Source organism: Pipistrellus hanaki (genome assembly GCF_964339955.1).
Source record: "Pipistrellus hanaki genome assembly, chromosome: 7".
Classification (NCBI taxonomy): Eukaryota; Metazoa; Chordata; class Mammalia; order Chiroptera; family Vespertilionidae; genus Pipistrellus; species Pipistrellus hanaki.
The window spans coordinates 27,565,545-27,581,711 of NC_140509.1; positions in this window are offsets into that span (position 1 = coordinate 27,565,545).

The window sequence follows — 16,167 nt, forward strand, 5'->3', positions numbered from 1 at the left end:
CTCTGTCCTGTACTTTTCCTTAAAATTTACTCTTTTTCTTATTGCAGACTCATTGCCCTTTATTTGCTCACCCATTCTGAAGGTTCTCAAGAAAAGACTTTTAGGATGGTGTCTAAAATATTATAATAATAAAGAAGAAGAAAAATAATTTCTCTGTAGGTAATCCCATTTACATCGTGACTTTCCTTACTACCAATTTGTAGATATTTTTTTAAACTGCTTATTTAAAGAATCAGATTTGTATACTCAACTGTTTCTTAACAATATATTCTCTATATTGCCTGAAATGTAAACGATTGCATTTATTTTCCAAATAAGTATCTCTTTTATAACCTGTTTTTAAATTACAGAAACTATAGTCTAATTTCAAATGCAGTGATCTGGGAAACACTCTTGACATCTCCTGCATTCTTCAAACTCATGTTTACATATTTTTAAAATATATTTTATTGATTTTTTTACAGAGAGGAAGGGAGAGGGATAGAGAGCTAGAAACATCAATGAGAGTGAAACACCGACCAGCTGCCTCCTGCACACACCCCACTTGGAATGTGCCTGCAACCAATGTACATGCCCTTGACCAGAATTGAGCCCGAGACCCTTGAGTCTGCCAATTGATGCTCTATCCACTGAGCCAAACAGGTTTTGGCTCATGTTTACATTTTTAAAACAATATCTAATCTTATCTTTTTACTTTAAAAGTATTCTCAGTCCTCAACCTCTATCAATATACTCATCTGAACTGCTCTTGTTTCATAACTGGACAATCATAATAGTTTCCCAAACTGGACTTTTTTCAGAGCTATGCTATTTCTATACTCTCCAACTTTCTACAAGGAGAGATGATCTGCTGTGCATAAGAGAAACTAATAATATAGACATTTGTAATGTCCTGTAGAAATCTGTTTAGTTGTCTTAAGCTAATTATGAATTATACCAGCTATTGATTTCTACCTATTATTTCTATCCCAATGTCCTGCATTGACAATCTGCTTCTGGTCTCACACTCATATATGAGCTACTACTGAAATAGGAATTTTTAGGGGTGAAATAGGCAGGTTTAAGGAATTTTTAAAAATAAGGGGGTCCATGGAAAAAGCACAGGCTACAAAGAGGCAACAGTTACATTTCCATAAGACAAGGGAACTGGGAGTAGCAAAAGGTCTCTATTTACAAAATAAAGAAGGAGGAAGAAATCCCAGAAGGAATAGGAGGTCAATGAGGGAGGAGAGCCTCAAGTGTCCCATGTGAGGTTTGACCTATGAGTTCAGGGTTGCTATAATGACCAAATCAGAAGGGGATAGTGACCTATAGAGGGGATATCAAGGCACAAAGATCTGCAGCCTTTATAAACCACAGGGAAAGGGGACTCAGTGGGACTCTTTCCCACTCCCCACCTGGGAGTCTGTGCTATGAGATTCTTTCCCCCTCCCCAAGTGGAAGTCTATATTTGTTCATCAATAAATTTCCACCTTTGCTATACCACCTTCTGTCCTTGGTAGTTTCATTCTTCGACTTCGACAAAGTGCCCGGGAGACACCACGTGTTTCCAGTCCAAAAAAATTCCCCTTATCACTACATTACAACATACACAGAATTAAGGGAAGGTCACATGATTTGTCTGAGCCTGGTGATCTTGTTTTCTAAGTAACATACTGCTATGATGCCATTCATAGATGTGAATTTATTTTGGAGAACACTGTTTATCATGTAAGAACTCTACGGATAATTTTGCTTTCTTTGCCTCTTACAAGTACATCTACATTTCAGTTATAAGTGTTTGGAGCAAAAATAGAATATTTGGGAGTAGCTATGGTTATGAGAAATATTAATCATTCTCTGTTAACCAAGATTGCCTAGTGTTGGTTAAAGAAAGGACATTCTAACCTGGCTGAGAGTTGTATGCCCCCAGGACCTGGGAGTCAACCTTGGACCTGGGAGACAATCTTGGAATTTGGTCTGTTCTCATTCAAGAACTGTCTATTCTCATGGAAAGATTAACATCTTTGCTGCAGAAACAATGGAGTCCCACCCAAGCCCTTTAGTTCCCCATATCTGTAAACCCTACTTCCCCATTTAATCTTCCTCCTACCATATATAAGCAGCTAGTTTATGAAGGGGGTGAGAGAGCAGGTTTCTGTGGATGACCTGCTGCTCTCCCATACTGCCAGCAGTATTGGAATAAACGGTCATATATGATTCAATTCTGTCTCTGTTTAGTTGACTCAAGAAATGGCAGGCAGCATCAACACTTAATTATCCAGTTACATAAGGAGTTATTATATAAATTTTGGGCCTATAAAATTATTCCAAAATTTCCTACACTTAAAACTAATATAAGATAATCATAATAGAAGATAATTATTATATATAAATGGCAGTATTATACACTGCGTGGCCAGATTATGATGCATTCTGAGATCATAATAATTTGGCCACTCAGCATATATAAAAGTTTCTCTGTACAAATGAGAGACAATATCTTCCTCTTTTTTGAAAGTTTTAGACTGACCCAGGATGTGTGTTGTGTGTTTTTTTTTTTAATTCAAAAACAAAAACCCTGGCTATAATTTGAAAGATGGAAATCATTAAAGGGCTTTCTAAACAAAGGAAAGGAGAAGTATGAAAACACACATGTATGAGGCTATAATGTTTGTTTGGAGGTAAATTACCTACATATTTTAAAAGGCCTTTTAGGCTATTGTAGGCTCACGCCTTCCTTGGGAGCTTCCCAGGTGTAATTTGAAATTGACCCAGTACTCACAGGACCAATGGGAGACCAAAGAAAGAGGGAAGCCACTCGAGACTGGTAGGTGGCAATTATTGGGTCGGCAGCTAAGTAATTGCGGGTTTCACACATATATGGTTTCAGTTGAATTTTTAGGTTTGCAGACGTAGTAAAATATAAAACACATTTTGTTATTTGATAGTTGGCTATTCAGCTGTTAATCAGTAAAAAAAGTTTTTTGACCTGTTTTGTAGTTTTCGTTTGGCGTTCGTTGAAAAATGGAAAATCAAAAGGAACATTTTCGTCATATTTTGCTTTTTTATTTCCGCAAAGGGAAAACGCATCGCAAGCTCATAAAAAGTTATGTGCTGTTTATGGTGACGAAGCCTTAAAAGAACGGCAGTGTCAAAATTGGTTTGCCAAATTTCGTTCTGGTGATTTTTCACTCAAAGATGAAAGACGCTCTGGTCGTCCAGTTGAAGTTGATGACGCCCTAATCAAAGCAATAATCAATTCGGACTGTCACAGTACAACACGTGAGATTGCAGAGAAGCTTCATGTATCACATACATGCATTGAAAATCACTTAAAACAACTTGGCTATGTTCAAAAACTCGATACATGGGTTCCTCACAAACTGAAAGAATCACAGTTAACGCAACGCATTAGCAGCTGCGATTTGCTAAAGAAACGTAATGAAAATGATCCATTTTTAAAACGACTGATAACTGGCGATGAAAAATGGGTTGTTTACAACAATATCAAGTGGAAAAGATCGTGGAGCAGGCCAGGTGAACCAACTCAAACAACATCAAAAGCTGATATTCATCAAAAGAAGGTTTTGTTATCAGTTTGGTGGGATTACAAAGAAATTGTCTACTTTGAACTCTTACCACCCAACCGAACGATCAATTCTGATGTCTACATTGAACAACTAACGAAATTAAACAATGCAGTTGAAGAAAAGCGGCCCGAATTGACAAATCGAAAAGGTGTTGTATTCCATCATGACAATGCAAGGCCACACACATCTTTGGTCACTCGGCAAAAATTAATGGAGCTTGGTTGGGATGTTTTGCCACATCCACCATATAGTCCTGACCTTGCACCATCTGATTACTTTTTGTTTCGATCTTTACAAAACTCCTTGAATGGTAAAAATTTCAATAATGATGATGATGTCAAATCGTACCTGATTCAGTTTTTTGCTAATAAAAACCAGAAGTTTTTTGAACGTGGGATTATGATGCTGCCTGAAAGATGGCAAAAGGTCATTGATCAAAATGGGCAATACATTACAGAATAAAGTTATTTAGTTCCATGAAAAAATTGTCTTTGATTTTCTTTAAAAAATCCGCAATTACTTAGTTGCCGACCCAATATAATGAGCAATAGAAGTTATTTACAAAATGTGTCTTGGGCAACCATAAGACATATAGTTTTTCTTATCCAACCACCAGAAATTTATATATGAATCAGAATTTTTGGACTGGAATCCGGCTTCTTTGTCCACAGGAATTGAAGAATTGTTACAGAAAACCAAAGAAGAACAAAGCAATACCAGAGAGATGGAGTTACATTTATTGTGCACAGGTCCAGAGGAAAATGTCTCTCAAATTCTCGGCCCCAACATGCAGGAATTCTCCCTATTCATATGATTTTACCTTCTTTGTCCCCCAAATATGGAGTGTTTCCGGCTCCTTTTGCAAGTTCTTAAAGAGCCTGTATGTGCTGGGCCTTGAGACCTCAAGCAGAGGCCTGGCACCAGCACTGATAACTTTGTGGAGGGAAAGTTTAATGGCTTAGCTGAAATGGGAGTAGTCTTAGCAAGCAAGAATTTACAGAAGCCAATTAGCAGGGTTAAAATTTCAAACAGCAGTTTTCATATAAGATGGATGCTTCAGAATGAATCCATGGGCAGAAAGTGGTATAGCAAAGATGGAGATTTATTGAAGAACAAATACAGACTATCACGTGGGGAGAAAGAAAGAGTTCCACAGAACAGACTCCCACATAGGGAGGGGGAAAGAGTCCCACTGAGTTCCTTTTCCCTGTGGCTTATAAAGGCTGCAGATCCTGGTGCCTTGATAGCCCCTCTGATTGGTGACTATTCCCTTAGACTGGTTACTATAGTAACTCCTGGGCTCAAAGGTAAAACCTCACATGCCCCCCCTCACCCCCCCCACCCCCCCCACCCCCATTGTTTTCCTATTTCCTTTGTGCTTTCTTCTCCTTCTGATGTAGAGCTTCCTTCCCTTTATTTTGTAAATATAGACCTTTTTCTCTTTCCAGCTCCCTCATTCTATGGAAATGCACCTGTTGCAGCTTTCCAGCTTTCCTATTCTATGGAAATATACCTTCTGCTGCTCTGCAGCCCTGTGCTTCCTCCATGATCCCCTTAATTTCCAAAATTTCTAAAATTTCCTAAAGCTATCCTACTTTACCCCTAAAATTCCTGTTTCCCATAGAGGCCCTGTCTGGGTGGCTCAGTTGGTTTGAGCATCTTCCCGTACAACAAAAAGATTGGGGTTCAATTCCAGGTCAGAGCGGATACCTAGGTTGCAGGTTCGGTCTTAGACAAGGTAATATACACACACAAAAATACATAGCACAGTACTTAAATGCTGTTTTCATTTGCCTTATAAAGTGGGTCCATTTCCACATCATATGTTTTAGTTTTCTAGATTTTACTCTAGAGTGAAAAAGAGCATAAGCAAAAACATTTTTGTTTGTTTGACCTTATGTTTTTAATAACTAACATAAAACTAGCATACAGACAAGAAGTGGTTTCTGTGAGAAATGGTACTGTTAACAAAAAAACCATTGAAACCTGTAAAAAAAAAAAAATTGTGAGTTTATTTGAGCCTTACTGTCGACACGTGCCGGGAAGCAGAACCTCAACGGATTGAGATAAGGCTCCAGAGAATGGTGAGTTACATTTTGATATTTAGGAAAGGGACGTAGGTGAGTTACATGAAATTCATTGGTGTTAGATTAGGGAGGTGGGACAAAGGGAATCGGGGAAACCTCTGGGATAGGGTAAAAGGTTAAATGATGGACATGAGCTTCTTTCACAGAGGTGGATAGAGGATACTTTAAGGTAATTAACAGTTGACAATTAACTTGATAACAATAACAATGAGGAATGTCTCCAGGCCATTTGTTGTGCCCTGAGGGGTCTGGGGTAAAAAGGAAGTTACAAGTTACCCAGACATCTCACAGATATATTATCTTAGATGCAGGAAGGCAGAGGGGCTCAGTAAAAGATCAAAGTTGATCTTTGTCAGGTGAAATATCTGAGACATGACTACCTACTATAACCTGTTAGATATTTAATTTTCAAACCATCTTTTGTGATTATCTTAGGTCTCTGGGTTTGCAAGACTGCCATGTAGGCCTTCCCTGAGCTTCTCAGGTTAGCTTGAGGCTCTTTTCTTTCACAGTACTAATCAAATTAAATGATTTGTTGGCTTATACTATAATACCTTTTGTGTGTGTGTGTGGTGTGTGTGTGTGTGTGTGTGTGTGTGTGTGTGTGTGTAGATGATTCTTCTGTTAGTTTTGTTTAGTGTAGTAAATTCCCACACTTTATTTGGCTACAAAAAAGCAGCTGTCTTTGATAGTGTTAACTATGGATCTGATGAACATGGAGCTTTCTTGGTTGAAATGGGAGTAGGAGCATACCAGTACAATTATTTGTTCTTTTCATTAAACATCTGCCAGTAAAAGCCAATGAAGTGCCTCACTGTCTCCCTTAATGCACCTGGCACAAAATACATTGTGTTTGGTCAGTCTGTGGTAATTGATGCTAATGTACCTGTCTGTTTAGTACACAATAAAATTGATTTGGCTAGAAGAAAAATTTGTTGCTAGAATAAATACGTTTGAAACTACATTATCATTCTGGAGTATATTAAACACTCTCCATATTTCTTAATTCTGTCCAAATCAGTGTGAAAGAAAAGAGCCACATGCTAACCTGACAAGCTCAAAGGAGGCCTGCGTGGCAGTCTTGCAAACTTAGAGACCTAAAATAACCACAAAAGATGGTTTGAAAATTAAATATCTTACTACAAACAGGTTATAGTGGGTAGTCATGTTCTAGGCCCATATTTTCCCGGACAAAGATCAACTTCGATCTTTTCACTGAGCCCATTTGCCTTCTTGCCTCTAAGATAACATATCTATGAGATGTCTGGGTAACTTGTAACTTCCTTTTTCCGGAGCCCCTGGGGCACAACCAAATGTGGTGAGCACCAGGACAGATACCTCAAATTCCTTCGTTATCATGTTAATTGTTCCCATGTCTATCATTTTACTTTTTATCCAATCCCAGGAGTTTCCCACCACTTTGCTTTCTCCCGCCTCCTTACTCCATCACCAATGAATTTCATGTAACCCACCTATGTCCCTCCTTTGATTTCAGTGTATAAATAGAGAAATGTAACCCGCCATTCTTCGGAGCATTATCTCAATCCATTGAGGTTCTGCTTCCCGGCATATGTCAAAAGTTTGGCTCAAATAAACTCACAAAAATTCTTTACAGGTTTCAATGTGTTTTTTTTCATTAACATCAGTAATAGATATAAAATCCTAGCCTTGCATTGGTTATACAAACTATTTCTTTGTTAACACAGAAATTATTTCAAAATATGTTTTATTTATAAAAGTATCTTTTCTTTAAATGTAAAGAGTCATTAGTAGCTATTTGTGAGAAATGTCATAACTATGTGTAATTAATTGAATATACAGCAACATTGTGACCATGCATTATATTTATATACTTTGTATGGAAACTTTTAACCCAAAAGGAAGTCCTTTCTACCTAATAATTTAAGAAATATCCTATGTAATAAAGAATAATATGCAAATTGTCCATCACTCCAACACACAAGATTATTGGCCCATGTCGTCAAAGATGGCCGCCACAAGATGGCTGGCAGGGGAGGGCAGTTAAGGGCAATCAGGCCTGTAGGGGAGCAGTGAGAAGTCAATCATGCTAGCAGGGTAGTGGTTAGGGGGTGATTAGGCTGCCAGGCAGAAGCGGTTAGAGGCAATCAGGCAGGCAGGCAGATGAGTGGTTGGGAGACAGCAGTCCAGATAAAAGAGGGTGCAGGCTGGGCTGAGGAACATTCTCCCCACCCTCCACCACCCCATGCACGAATTTTGTGCACTGGGCCTCCAGTCTATAATAATAAAAGCATAATATGCTAATTAGACTGGACAACCTTCTGGACAAAGCCTGGGCTGCGAGGGAAGCCCAGGTCCCAGGTGCCTGCCAGTGCCCACAGCTGGGAGAAGGAAGGCCTACTCTTGCATGAATTTCATGCATAGGTTGTCTAGTTCATCTAGTTCAACTTACTAATGCATTACCCAAAATAAAGAAATACAGTTAAAACTTTATTAATCTCATATATAAGTACACACTAATCTGTCATTGATCCCATAGTTTTAACACACTAAAGGCCCAGACAATGATTATGTTTAGTAAAAGAAATCCATAATCTTTAAATAAATAGCTCATGCCTATGAATATCTGTCCCCAAAACTTAAACAAAGTTAATATGAATAGAGAATATAAACTTAACCACTTAATGTTGTCTTTTGAGTACTTCACATTTAAAAATAATTATTTCTAATCAAACTAAATTATCAATAAGGATATAAAAATGAGAATTTTAACATTCTCTACCATTTTTATGGGACCAATTACACTGCATATGCAGCCTGCTGTGAGGTGTCTATCTGGCTGATTGAAATATATATTTATATATACTTGTGACATAAAAATAAAACATGATTCTATAGCAACTTGTAAAAGATCGGCTTAGAGAATTGTCAAATCCTACTCTGAAATTAGACTGATTGGTTGTGAACTCTAGAGAAAATTGTGAACCTGTTTTCTTGACATTGTGTGATCATTAAAATATAATCAGGGTGTACTTTTTTTAACATAATTACCTTACTATAAAAAAGTCATCCAGCAAATAATTATTTTAAATAATAGACTTTATTATTTTCAAATGTTTAAAATATATTTTATTGTTTTATTTTTTTTTACAGAGAGAAAGGGCAAGAGGGATAAGGAGAAGGATAGAGAGTTAGAAACATTGGTGAGAGAGAAACATCGATTAGCTACCTCCTGCACACCTACTGGGGATGTGCCTACAACAAAGGTACATGCCCCTGACCAGAATTAAACCTGGGACCCTTCAGTCTGCAGGCTGACACACTATCCACTGAGCCAAACCAGTTAGACCTAGACTTTATTTTTTATAGAAGTTTTAGATTTAGAGAGAAAAAACAAAAACAAAAACAAACAAACAAACAAAAAAACAAAAAACAGAATAAAACAGTACAGAGATTTTCCAGAAACCCCTCATGGTGCCCAATTTCTACTATTTTTATTTATTTTTTGTTTGTTCATCCTCACCTGAGGATATTTTTTCCATTGATTTTTAGAGAGAGTGGAAGATATAGGGAGAGATAGAGAGAGAGAGAATCCTGATTGTTTGCCTTATGCAGGGCTCTGGGTATCAATTCTGCAACCAAGGTACATGCCCTGGGCTGCAATCATACCTGCAACCCTTCAGTCTGTGGACCAATGCTCTAACCACTGAACAAACCAGCCATGGCTCTCCTATTTTTAATATCTTGAATTCATTAGTATGGTACATTTTTTATGATTTATGAGCTAATATGCATGCATTATTGTTAACTAAAGTCTATAGTTTACATTAGGGTTCAGTCTCTGTGTTGTTCATTCTATGTATTTAGATAAGTATATAATAACATGTATCTACTGTTACATAGCATCCTATATAATAAAAGGCTAATATCAAATCAATGGAACAGCAGAATGACCGGTCGCTATGACATCCACTGACCATCAAGGGGAAGATGCCCAATGCAGAAACTTTGAGCCAGAAGCCGGGCTCAAAGCTGGAGAGCACAGTGAAGTGGCAGGAGCCTCTCTCACCTCCTTGGCAGAGCTCAGAACCCATGAGGGGATGTCCTTGGGGAGTGGGCATAAGCCTGCAGGTAGACATCCCCCAAGGTCCCGGGCTGTGAGAGGGCTGCAGGCCAGCATGAAGGACCTCTCTCACCTCCCAGTGCACAAATGTCAAGCACTGGGCTTCTAGTAGTAAATAATAGTATCACTTTCCTAAACATTCCCTGTTCTTCTTTTATTTATTCTTCCTTTCTATTTCTAAATCCTTGTGAATCACTGATCTTTTTACTATCTACATGGCTTTGGCATTTCCAGAATGCCATATAATTGGAATTATACATATGTCACTTTTCAGGTTGACTTTTTTTCACTTAGCAATATACATATAAGTTTCTTTTATGTTTCCATGGCTTGAGAGCAAATTTCTTTTTATGCTCAATAATACTCCATTGTGGGATTACTACAGTTTATCTATTCATCTACAGAAGGACATTTTGGTTTCTTCCACATTTTGGCAATTAACAGGTATGAGTTAAACTGCCATAAACATTTGTGTAAAGGGTTTTATGTAGATATAAATGTTCAAAACATTTAAAAATACCACGGGAAGTGATTGCTTGATTATATGTTATGAATATGTTCAGTTTTATAAGAAACCACTGAATGTTTTCCAAAGTGGCTGTACCATTTTGCATTCCCAGCAGCAATGAGTGTGTGTTCCCATTGCTCCATGTGCTTGCCAGCATTGGTGTAGGAAATAAAATTTAATCTGCTCTTTATAGAAAGATTATATGTAATGAAATACCAGTTGACATAAAAAACTAAAAAAATTAAATCCCTAGATATTTTGAAATGGGTCTAACAACTTCTCATTATGTTCTTTCATTTTTAAAAATTTGAAGCATCACTCTTTAATTTATTTACTTTTATTTACTTATGAGAGAGAGAGAGAGAGAGAGAGAGAGAGAGACAGAGAGAGAGAGACAGAGAGAGAGAGACAGAGAGAGAGAGAGAGAGAGAGAGAGAGAGAGAGAGAGAGAGAGAGAGAGAGAGAAAGAGAGAGAGAAATGGGAGAGAAACATCAATGTGTTCTGTCCCCCACTTGCCCCAACCTGGGATCAAATCCACAACCTCGGTGTGTGCTCTGACTAGGGAGAGCTTCTAGCTTTGGTGAAAAGTTTATAGATTTTTGGAGATAAAGATCCCATGCATGTTTTCATTGATAGGTTATGGGGTATAGGAGAGAGATTGACTCCAAGGTTTTCATCTTCAAATAAAGACCTTATACAGAACTGTGCTTTGATGAAGAGAGGAACTGCAAGGGAAGTCACTGATTTTCAATGAAACCAGGAATCTGGGCTGATTAAGCAGTGATGCCTTTTAAACACACTTGTTGAAATGTCTAGCAAGGAATTGGATGTGCACAGATTATTAAGAAATCCAGGGAATATAATTCAGAAACCATAATTTGGACTGGATAAGATTACCTAGAGATGTACTGTCACATATGCTAGCCTCGTGTTGCTATAACATTTAAAATTAAATTAATTAAATTTCACTAAAATTTAAAATTCAATTCAAAGTCTCTTTAATCACATTTCAAACATTTAATAGTCACAGGTGGCAACTGGCTCCAATATTGGACAGTGTAGAACATTTTCATCATCACATTGTGAATTCTATATATTAGGATACCGTATCATTTGATAAAAACTATTTTTGACCTTTTTTCCCCCTCTATGCTTCCAATGATTAACAGATTTAAATAGGAACACGTGTGTTGATCTGCATCTTACTTCCCAGTCCCCTAAGACATATAAATACAGCTCAGTTCACTAGACCAGTGTTTCCCAAACTTCTCTCATGATGAGAATCACCTGGTGGAGTTGTTAAAACACAGATTCCTGAATCCCAACTAAGAAGTGCTAAACTATATGTTTTGAGAACATATAGGTAAAATTGCATACCTAACTTAGTGCTCTGTATATAAAATCTGTCTTAGAGCACTAGTTAAGTATACAATTTTACCTATATGTTCCCAAAAATTCTAGTTTAGCACTTCTTAGTTGGGATTCAGGAATCTGTGTTTTAACAACTCCACCAGGTGATTCTCATCATGAGAGAAGTTTGGGAAACACTGCACTAGACCAACGTATTAATTGTTAGGTTGCTGTTTTTTAAAAAAAAGTGTGCAAGGAAAAGAAACGTGTTTGTGTTTGCATTTTGGTGTGTGTGCATGTGTGTATAGTGTATTTTAACTAACTTGCAATTCCCAAAATTCACCAGCCCTCTCTCCCAGCTGTGTTTACTTAAGCAAATTATTTAAGCTCAGTAAGTCTTGTTTTCCTCCTGGGTGAAATGGGAATAATAATGCCTATCTCAGAGTGTTATTATGAGGAATAACAGAACTGATGGTAGCTATAAAGTGCTTTGCACGGTAGCTGGCACATAGTAAGTACAATATAAATATTAGCTTTAAAAGTATCAACGGTAATAATAACGCTATACAACTATATAAAAATAAATTGTTATTACACACATGTTGGAAATTTTATTACATTTTAAGAGAGAGCAGATAGTAGAAATACATCTACCACAGCTTGTTTTTGGCTTTTGTCTATAACATTAACAATGTTCAATTTTAGAGATAAAAGATGAGCATCGATGCAATTAATAAAAACATTTTAAGAGCTCCTAGAATAATGCATTTAAAAATCTGCATTTTGTTGTTCAAATCCATATCAGAACATATCCTCTATGTAAAAATTTTTAATAGCAGATTTCATGATCAGTATATGTTTCAGTATATTTTGTCTTCCCCTTCAAGTCAGAAGTCTACTAGCAGAAGTTCTAGCCAACAAAATTAGAGTGGACTATTGAGATTAAGAAAAAAAAAACAAAAAAAAAACAAACAGTGAATTAATTATAGAATCCTTGGTGATTTCTGAATTAAGGTCTATGCCTCTACTCTCCAATTTCATAAGTAAATAGTTTACTGAAAATTGGACTTCCCTCACTAGCAATTATTAGAAACCTCATTAATGCAAGAGTTACCCTTATTTTGAGAATTTATGCTTTTTTTAAAGCCTTTATCTGACTAGTGATTTTTTGTTCTTGATTCTTTGGCTTGATTACTGCTAGAAATTAATGTGCTAGACTGATGAATTTTAGAAAAAGGTGGTAGATAAAATAATTTTTCAGTTAATGTGTTCAAGAATCTAAAATGAGAAGAAAAAGTTTAAGAAATGGTTTCTGTAGAATTCCTTTCCATGTTACAGAACTGATCTAAAATTTTTACACAATAGTTATCTAAAATGAATATACTTCCTTTGAGTTCATAGCCATAAATACTATTATTTTTAACTGTTGCATCAGGCAAAATGCAAAAAAATTAAAAAAATTAAAAAAATCTCACACTGCTATTGTATGGAAAAGATTATAATCCAAAAGATAAAGAATAATAATTGAACTACCTAGTAATTCAGATTGAAAATCTGATTAGCTTCTCAGTAGAAATCATATGATGACACATCCCTGAGCATCTTATATAATAAAGAGGTGATATGCTAATTAGACCAGACAGCAGAACAACCTTCCTGAAGGACATTCCAGAACGACCTTCCAAACCACCAGTGGGTGGGGGGCGGGGCCATGAGGCTGTGAGGGCTGATCCCCTTGCATGAATTTTGTGCATTGAGACTCTAGTTTTATATAAAATGGCATGTCCAATTACTAGGTCTTTCCTGATATTTGTAGGTTAATTGCATCAATTTCTCTTTAAAAATATTATAACAAATATTAAATCCTTTGATTATAAATTAGCATTGCATATGCTATATTTTTAGATAAAAAGCAATGTAATATTTACCTCAATGGTTGAAGACTAAACCAAAATGTAATTCAGTTGATTTAAAAGCAAATTCCATACTCCAATGTTTCTGTTCTAGTTAAAAAGACATCAGATATCCCAATCTGATATAAAGAAAAATACCCAGGGATATGGAAAATTATCCATAGACATAATTTGTGAATAGTGGATACAAATCTAGTATCTTCACCATTGAGCTCCTTTTATTTTTCCATTTCATGCACAGAGAATATATAGGCTTCTTCATTTTACTATGTCTATTTGTCTTAGCTGATTGAAAATGACAATGGGTCCTATTCCAATACACAAACATTCCTTAAACTATAAAATTACACCATAATGTTATTATTATACAATAATAATAGTTTGCCTTGGATTTCTAATTGATTGAAATGCATCTTCACAAATCTCTTTAAGATCATCATTCACTGAACAGTCATGAGTAGGCAACCAGCCTTGTACACAGGTACAAACCTACCTCTGTACAATTATTTCTTCAAAATTGAAGTTTCATCACACAAAATAAATGTAGCATGACTTATTGGTAAGGGGAGAGTATCTGCATTAGAAGGCCTGTTACTGGTTATAGTGAGCACGATATCACTAAAGCTGTAGCTTGTAAAGGATGGCAGTTCGGTACAGTAGTCCTCCCCTTATCTGTGGGGATATTTCCCAAGATCCTCAGTGGAGGCCTGAAGCTGCAGAAAAAAGTCAACCTGATATATGCTACATTGTTCCCTACACATATATACCTGTGATAAAGTTTTACTTATAAATTAGGCACAGTAAGATAATATCGATAACAAAAATAAATAATATTGGGTCGGCAGCTAAGTAATTGCGGGTTTCACACATATATGGCTTCAGTTGAATTTTTAGGTTTGCAGACGTAGTACAAATGTAAAACACATTTTGTTATTTGATAGTTGGCTATTCAGCTGTTAATCAGTAAAAAAAGTTTTTTGATCTGTTTTGTAGTTTTCGTTTGGCGTTCTTTGAAAAATGGAAAATCAAAAGGAACATTTTCGTCATATTTTGCTTTTTTATTTCTGCAAAGGGAAAAACGCATCGCAAGCTCATAAAAAGTTATGTGCTGTTTATGGTGACGAAGCCTTAAAAGAACGGCAGTGTCAAAATTGGTTTGCCAAATTTCGTTCTGGTGATTTTTCACTCAAAGATGAAAAACGCTCTGGTCGTCCAGGTGAAGTTGATGACGCCCTAATCAAAGCAATAATCAATTCGGACTGTCACAGTACAACACGTGAGATTGCAGAGAAGCTTCATGTATCACATACATGCATTGAAAATCACTTAAAACAACTTGGCTATGTTCAAAAACTCGATACATGGGTTCCTCACGAATTGAAAGAATCACAGTTAACGCAATGCATTAGCAGCTGCGATTTGCTAAAGAAACGTAATGAAAATGATCCATTTTTAAAACGACTGATAACTGGCGATGAAAAATGGGTTGTTTACAACAATATCAAGTGGAAAAGATCGTGGAGCAGGCCAGGTGAACCAACTCAAACAACATCAAAAGCTGATATTCATCAAAAGAAGGTTTTGTTATCAGTTTGGTGGGATTACAAAGGAATTGTCTACTTTGAACTCTTACCACCCAACCGAACGATCAATTCTGATGTCTACATTGAACAACTAACAAAATTAAACAATGCAGTTGAAGAAAAGCGGCCCGAATTGACAAATCGAAAAGGTGTTGTATTCCATCATGACAATGCAAGGCCACACACATCTTTGGTCACTCGGCAAAAATTAATGGAGCTTGGTTGGGATGTTTTGCCACATCCACCATATAGTCCTGACCTTGCACCATCTGATTACTTTTTGTTTCGATCTTTACAAAACTCCTTGAATGGTAAAAATTTCAATAATGATGATGATGTCAAATCATACCTGATTCAGTTTTTTGCTAATAAAAACCAGAAGTTTTTTTAACGTGGGATTATGATGCTGCCTGAAAGATGGCAAAAGGTCATTGATCAAAATGGGCAATACATTACAGAATAAAGTTATTTGGTTCCATGAAAAAATTGTCTTTGATTTTCTTTAAAAAATCCGCAATTACTTAGTTGCCGACCCAATAATAATAATAAAATATAGTAATTATAGTGATACTAGAGGCCCAGCGCATGAAAATTTTTACACTCCTTGAGAAGGGGGGTCTCTTAGCCTGGCTGTACCCTCTGCAGTCTGGGAGCCCTTGGCAGCCCAGGAGCCCTCAGGCGATGTCTACCTGCAAGCTTAAGTCCACTCCCCAGGGGAGTGGGCCTAAGCTGTCAGTCGGACATCCTTAGCACTGCCAAGGAGGCAGAAGAGTCTCTTGCCACCATCGCTGTGTTTGTATCCATCAGCCCACTTGTGGCTGAGCAGAGTTCCCCATGTGGGAGCACACCATCTGCCCCTGGTGGTCAGTGTGTGTCATAGTGACTGGTCATTCCTGGTCCATCCTCCCTTAGGGTCAATTTGTATATTACCCTTTTATTATGTAGGATACTGTAATGAAAGATATGTATATGTAGTCTCTCTTAAATTATCTAATTGTGTTGTATTTACCTTTTCACTGAAAGGAAGCACTTTACAGCTTTATTTTGGCAT